At 47.0% G+C, this 7,500-nt stretch overlaps 1 protein-coding gene across 11 annotated transcripts in view; it reads left to right on the top strand.

Moving 5' to 3' along the window:
• The window catches only part of Mef2 (myocyte enhancer factor 2), a 475,383-nt gene that overhangs the window by 378,487 nt on the left and 89,396 nt on the right, over positions 1 to 7,500 (top strand). For 2 of the 11 annotated variants that reach the window (XM_086544335.1, XM_086544337.1), the window contains one exon: positions 5,567 to 5,611. The exons of the other annotated variants lie outside the window; for them this stretch is intronic. The gene's annotated coding sequence lies outside the window, so the exon portion shown is untranslated. The remainder of the gene's footprint in view (positions 1 to 5,566; positions 5,612 to 7,500) is intronic. 11 annotated transcript variants of the gene reach the window in all.

The raw sequence follows: 7,500 nt of genomic DNA, 5'->3' as shown, positions 1-7,500 counted from the left end.
GTTGGCTAATTTTGTTCCTTTGATTTTATTGATGTCACTGACGTGTTTTTTTTTTTTTTTTTTTTTTTTTTTTTTTACACAAGGTTTATTTTGTATATATAGTTGAATAGCTATTTTTGTTGACAACATGTGTGTTTGAAGATCGAGTAAACAGCTGGCGGAAGGAACGCTGACCTTTCCCTTACGACGATCAGCTGATTGTGGACGTTGCGGACGGGTATTTAAATTCGAATTTTGATGCTTTCCATTTTGTTTATTACGATGTTTATGTAAGGAGAGCAGGCGGCTGTGAGGGTAGTGGAGGTTTCGGCAGCCCCCCCCCCTCCCCCCCAGCACATGTCCCTTTCCCGCTGTCTTACTACTTTTGAGTATTTTGTTTCCTCTCCTTATCGCCTTTGAAATCTCTCCTTTTCTCCTGTCACTTTTTCCCTCTTCATTTTTTCCCCTTCTTATCATCCCTTGACTTATTATTTTTGTCTCTTTCTTTTTTCCTCTCCCTCTTTCGTTCGCGTGTGTATCCTCTACTTCTTCTCCTTCTTTGCTCCATATCTTCTCATTCTTGTGCCCCCCCCCCCCATCCCTCCCACTCGAAGCTGTGATGACACCCTGTTGGTTGACATGGTTCTCTGGGGTAGGGAGTGGGTAGGTGGGGGGGGGTTATGGTGATGGCTGTTTCTATTTTTTTATTTTTACTTTTTTTTACCTTTCTTTCTTTCTTCTCCGTTTTCGCTTTCTTTTTTCTTCTTCATCTCCTCCTCCTCCTTCTCCTCCTCCCCCTCCTCCTCCCCCTCCTCCTCCTCCTCCTCCTTTCTTCTTTTCTTTTCTTCGGAATCGGCTACAAATCATAAATCTCCCTATTTATTCATCGTTGTTGTTTTTCTCGTCGCTGTTTCAGGTCATGGTGACACACGTAGCGCAATAACGCGGCGGATGAAATAATGCCACGCCGTTATTATCATAATGTTACCGTTGTTATGGTTGTGGCTGATGTTTCCTGCTTTGTCGGTAATGGCAGGAGTATTTTCCCGCTAAATTTAGATGATACGGAAAGCGATTTTTTTTTTTTGCATATATATATATATATTCAAGATGGAGATGATAGTGAAACCCGATACGTCCGTGATGGTCTTAATAGGGGCAGTGATGGCAACGAAGCAATACGACACCAGCTGTTGTTATCAGCATCCAACTGCCATTACGCGAGATCAGGTGGAGAAGGGAAGCGAGTGAGCTGTGGACGAAGGCTGAATGAAGCTGTGAGTGGAAGAGGAAAAAAAGGGGAGGGACGGTGCCACTGCGGGTGCCACTGGCGAAGAATAGGGGTTGGGGGAGGGAGGAAGGGAGGTAGGGAGGTAGGGGTGGATGGATGGAGGAAAGGGAGATTGGAGGGTCGTCGTGTACCTCCATGTGTCCTCCCTCCCTCCCTCCCTTCCCTCCCTCCCTCCCTCCCTCCCTCCCTCCCTCCCTTCCTTCCTTCCCTCCCTGTCTCTCTCCCTTATCCCTCTTCCCCTATCCCTTATCCCTTCGCCCTCCACCCTCCCCTTACCTCGCCCTCCCCCACCCCCCATCCCACGTGATGCAGACTTCCGGTGTGGCTAAAGCAGGTTCGGGTCCCTTATCTAACGTGCCTTAAGGAACAGACGCTACGTGGAAGCAGGAGGGAGGGGAAAGAGAGGGGAGGTGAGGTACACTGAGGTACGAAAAGGGGAAAGGGAGGAGTAGCTGATAAACAGGGAGGTAGATGAAGGAAGCAAGGAAGAAGAAGAAGAAGGAGAAGGTGAAGGAAAAGAGAAGGAGAAGAAGACGGCGACGTACAGGGAGGTGGAGGGCAATGAGGAAGAGGGAGAGGAATAATAGGCAGAAGCATGAATAAGTGAGATGGAGAAGAAGAGATAAGAGAGATTAGGCGAGAATTAGAGAAAGAAAGATAGGATCAGATATATTAATTAATTTAGAAGACGGGAGAATAAGAGATGTTAAGAGAATGAAAGAGAATGAGAAGAAGGAAAAAAACATTTACAAAAAAGAAAAAGAAAAAAAAAACGAGTACGAGGTGTGGGGGGGGGGGGGACAAGAGGGTCGAGGATGAAGAGGCGGAGAAGCCACGTTCAGTTCAAGAAAAGGGAGATGAAGTGATTTAAATAAGGGCGGGGCAGGGGGGAGGGGGAGGTGGAAAGGGGAGAAGAATCATTCGAGAGCCATTGATTAAGCCTTTTCGGGAAATCACCCGTAGGAAAGGATTGAGTCAGTTTTCTCTCTTTCTCTTTCTCTCTTTCTCTCTCTTTCTCTCTCTCTCTCTCTCTCTCTCTCTCTCTCTCTCTCTCTCTCTCTCTCTCTCTCTCTCTCTCTCCTCTGTCTCTCTTTCTCTCTCTTCACTTCTCTTCTCTTCTCTTCTCTCCTCTTCTCTCTCTCTCTCTCTCTCTCCTTCTCTCTCTCTCTCTCTCTCTCTCTCTCTCTCTCTCTCTCTCTCTCTCTCTCTCTCTCTCTCTCTCTCTCTCTCTCTCTCTCTCTCTCTCTCTCTCTCTCTCTCTCTCTCTCTCTCTCTCTCTTTCTCGTTCTCGTTCTCTCTCCTCCCATTCGGTCTCTCTCATTAGGTCTTTCTCGTTCTGTCCCCCCCCCCCCCCCTCTCTCTCTCTTCTCTTCTCTTCTCTTCTCTCTCTCACTCTCGTCCCCGTCTTTTTCTCTATCTATCGCTTTCATTCCCCCTTTCTTCTTCTCCTCCTGTTCCTCCTGTTCCTCCTCCTCCTCTCCCTCCTCCTCCCTCGCCTCCTCCTCCTCTTCCTCCCTCGCCTCCTCCTCCATCTCCCTCCTCCCTCGCCTCCTCCTCCTTCTCCCTCCTCCCTCGCCTCCTCCTCCTTCTCCCTCCTCCCTCGCCTCCTCTTCCTCTTCCTCTTCCTCTTCCTCTTCCTCTTCCTCCTCCATCTACTTCTCCTCCCTCTCTATGATGTTGAAGCCCTCGTCACCAATATCATTAGGGTTATATTGTAAGGAATGGGATGGAATGGAATGTGTGTCCGTCCTCATCAACCTCTACCGTAGATCACTGAATGTATTTGTTCAAAGAGGTGTGTAGGAAACGGAAAAAAAACTATATGACCAAATGCAGATAGTCAAATAAGGTATATAGATAGTTATAGCTATTTGAAGATTGTAGGACGGCTGATACCAACGTACGGGAGTCGAACGAGAGATAAGATAAATGATTAGAAAATTGGACGAGACGGAGAAAGTAACCTGAAATAATACTTATTTCTTTGAGCATGCTTTGACGTTCGTGTGCTTTCTTTTGCTTTGACATATACTTTGAATTCGGGGGTGAGCGACGTGTGCGCCCCATATGCATAGCAGCTTCAAGTAGGAACAGTGAAATATCTGTGTAGCACATGTATACGACAGTGCGTTAATGGTGTCGATAATGCCTGGGAATGGTCACGGGAGCAGCCAAGGTCAGGCCAGGTCATTTAGGGTCAGTACCGCATGGGAGGTCATGTGAGGTTGGACCTCTTTCATCAGCATGACGTCCATAGGCTGATACCGTGACCTCGGGGGAGAAAGGGTCAAGGGGTCTTGGCGATAGTAATCATTAGGCTGACCGCAGAGGTCACCGGCCGAGGAGGAAAAGAAGAAGAAGGAGTAGGAGTAAGAGGGAAGGAAGAGAGTGAGAGACCAGGCGCTCAGCCAAGGAGAGGATCATTAGGGTGAAGGAATGCATTGTGTAAGAAACACAGAAGGAACTGTTGAAGGAGACGTATGGGATAGAAAGGATGCTGACGACTGGACGTGCAAGGTCATAGGACGGCGGTGGGAGAGGTCAAGTTGGGCGGGGGCAGGTCACTTAAAGGGAGAGGGATAGAGAGAGAGAGAGAGAGAGAGAGAGAGAGAGAGAGAGAGAGAGAGAGAGAGAGAGAGAGAGAGAGAGAGAGAGAGAGAGAAGAGAAGAGAAGAGAAGAAAAGAGAGAGAGCACCCGATCCATCACTGTTTGCTGCGAATTCGTCAGCCTTAGCAGATGGAGCTCGACGTCTCGCTCAGGTGGTGCTCCGCCCCGATCCGTCCCCGGGGCGAGTGAGGGTGCGTTACTGCATCCCGTGGTGGGGCGTGGGGAGGGATAGGGAGGTATAGGGAGGGGGGGGGGGGGGGTAAAGCTTGCAAGGGGAGGTCTCGACAGGGCGTTGATTAGGCGGGTTCGTTTGTTGGTGGAGTGCGAGGTTGGATTGGGGATCCGTTTTTATATGTTGCTTCTTCCTTTTCTTTGGCTTACTCTTACTCTTCTCATATATATATATATATATATATATATATATATATATATATATATATATATATATATATATATATATATATATATATATATATATGTGTGTGTGTGTGTGTGTGTGTGTGTGTGTGTATTTCTCTCCCTAACATGAGATGTGTAAGCACTGTATATATTGACGCAACGACCAAGTATTGAGGAACGAGAGCATTGAGTTGTAATGAATGAATTGATTCTTCATTCATGGTGAAACTACGAATATTTATATTGAAAGGGACTGGTGCATATTTGATAAGAGAGAGGGCGAGGGGGATAGGGAAAGAGGGGGAGGGATTGGGGTAGGGAGAGAGAGCTACATACGCACGCACACACGCACACACACACACACACACACACACACACACAATCACAAACAATCACACACAATAAGCTAGGTAAGGAGGGCTCTGGTCTGTATATATGTGTGCATTATAAGCATTGTGTGTGAGTGTGAGCACGACACCAAACATGCATTGTTAGTCTTTTTATAGTGTTCGAACGTGCGTCACTAGCATTGCTACAAGGTGTTGGCGATACGCTATCGAGTCCGCAAGTTTACTTAAGGATGAGTGTTGCGGTAGGTAGCGCGACGGGAAGGGGGGGGGTCCAGTTTAAAGGTATGTCATTTGACGCGTGCTGGATGCAAGCACATCGCGGGTTTGTTCGTTTTTTTTTGTGTGTGTGTTTGTGTGTGTGTGTGTGGGAGTGGGGGATGGGGGGTATGAGTGTATTTGTTTGTTTCGTGTTTGTTCGTATGCTTGTCCTTCTTGCCGCGTCTATTTTATTCCTGACGAATTTTCAAAGAAAGTTATTTTGTGCTCCCTATAAGTTGCACTTGCAATTACCCTCTTGCACATGCTTTTTGAAAAGGCAAGAAGGAGGGATGACGAAGATACGGAAATATAATTGGCATCACATTGCAAGACTTTTAAAAAAAATCTATTTGTATTTTAGATTCTGATTTGATTTTGATTTGTTGTGTTATTTATTCGACTTGCCATCGTTATCTGATATTGAATACCAATTTACTCTCTCTCTCTCTCTCTCTCTCTCTCTCTCTCTCTCTCTCTCTCTCTCTCTCTCTCTCTCTCTCTCTCTCTCTCTCTCTCTCTCTCTCTCTCTCCTCCATCTTCTTTTAAAACTTCATCATGCAAATTGCCACAGGTGAAGATTTATCCCGATTCGATCCTCGTATCGGTGCATGAGTTTTTTTTAGTTTTTTTTTTTAATCGTCTTCATGCTCTAACGACGTCTCTCTCTCTCTCTATTCGCAGGTATGGTGTGAAATCGAGCAGCATCATTACGCCAGGTTGAATTAGGTAATGTATAAATACATCACTGGCAATGTATTATAATAATCGGGCATCGATTATGGCTCAGAGAATGCGATTTGCTGGTTCCCGCCGCCGTATATTTTGTACAATGGAGTTTTAGCGGAGGATTTGCGGCGGCGATTCCGGTGATGAAGGAGATGAGGACAAAGGCGTTAATTAGAGAGGAACTGGTGTGTGTGTGTTTTTGTTTGTTTGTTTTGTTTTGTTTGTTATGTTTGTTATGTTGTCTTGAAGGTGGGTGGTGAGTAGTGAGTGTGGATGGATAGATTGAATCAATGTGAGTGTGGATGGTTGTAACCGATACGAATAGAGAGATAGGTAGAAGGGTGAGGATGAGGTGAGAGAGGGAAGGGAAGGGAAGGGAAGGGAAGGAGAGGAAATGAAAGAAAAAGAAAAGAAGAGAAAGGAAAGGAAAGAAAAAGAAAGAAAAAGAGTAATAGGGCAAGAGATAAGAGAAAGAGAAAGAGAGAGATTCATAGAGAGAGAAAGAGGAGAAAAAAAAAGAGCAAGCGAAATAGGAAGGACAAGAAGACAGCACAAACCCCGCATCGATAGACTGGCCGAGCAGAGCCGCGGAAGGGGAAGTACCCATGAAAAGGTACATCATGTCACAGTGTTTACCTTTCGTGGCCATTCATTCATTACCTTAGGCGCCCCGTCGCTCAGACAGCCGGCCTCCGTAAGAACCTGGAGTCACCTCGGGTCACACGCTCCGGGTCAGGGTCAGGTCGTCTTAGGTCACGTTACAGGTCATGATGCTCGGTCGGCGTGGAGCTGTGGGAAGTGCTTGTTTTGCAGGAAAAAGGGGGGAGGGAGGGGGGGTTAGGCAAGGGGGAAGGTTGACGGTGTTGTGAATGGATGATCGTGTGTGGGTGATAAGGGCGAATTTAGCTAAACTTGGTCTTTTGCTTCTCGAAGTGCCTTGTTGTTTGTTGGAAATGAGACGGGGAGACAGACAGACAGATAGACAGACAAACAGGCAGGTAGGCAGACAGTTAGACAGGCAGTTAGGCGGGTAGACAGGCAGGCAGGCAGGCAGGCAGAGAGTGAGATAGACAGGCAGGCAGACAGGCAGGCAGGCAGGCCGGCAGGCGGCTAGATAGACAGACATACAAACAGACAGACAGACAGACAGACAGACAGACAGACAGACAGGCAGGTAGGCAGACAGACAGACAAACTGGCAGGTAGGCAGGCAGGCAGGCAGGCAGGCAGGCAGGCAGGCCGGCAGGCGGCTAGATAGACAGACATACAAACAGGCAGGCAGGCAGGCCGGCAGGCGGCTAGATAGACAGACATACAAACAGGCAGACAGACATACAAACAGACAGGCAGGCAGGCAGGCCGGCAGGCGGCTAGATAGACAGACATACAAACAGGCAGGCAGACAGACATACAAACAGACAGGCAGGCAGGCAGGCAGGCAGACAGACATACAAACAGACAGGCAGGCAGGCAGGTAGGCAGACAGAGAGTGAAGGAAGACCCAGGAAAAGTGAGGGAATTCATAGCCGCGTTTACATAACCCGTGTTTATGGTGTCGCATCGCCAGGGAATATTGACCAACATTACCGTAATTTTTATCCTTGTTTTATTGGTTTCGGTAAATCGAATGAACTTACGGATGTGTAAACGAGATGGAAGTGCTTTAGAGAACGCATTCGCTGTTGCACTCATGACAACAACTTTTCGGGTTCATGTGATTCGATGTGATGTGGGTTGGCGTGTCTTGATGTGATGTGAGGTAGAGTGTCTTGATGTGATGTGATGTGATGTATAGTGCTTCGATGTGATGTGAGGTAGAGTGTTTAGTGATGGGTTAGGAAATTCCTTTAGAAAAAAAATAACATTATAGAGGGAAAAAAAAAACAGAA

This window comes from Penaeus japonicus, unplaced genomic scaffold (assembly GCF_977035675.1).
Source record: "Penaeus japonicus unplaced genomic scaffold, GWHDUDI00000001_assembly GWHDUDI00000015, whole genome shotgun sequence".
NCBI lineage: Eukaryota > Metazoa > Arthropoda > Malacostraca > Decapoda > Penaeidae > Penaeus > Penaeus japonicus.
Note: the sequence above shows the minus strand (reverse complement) of the source record. Positions and strands in the feature narration are given on the sequence as shown.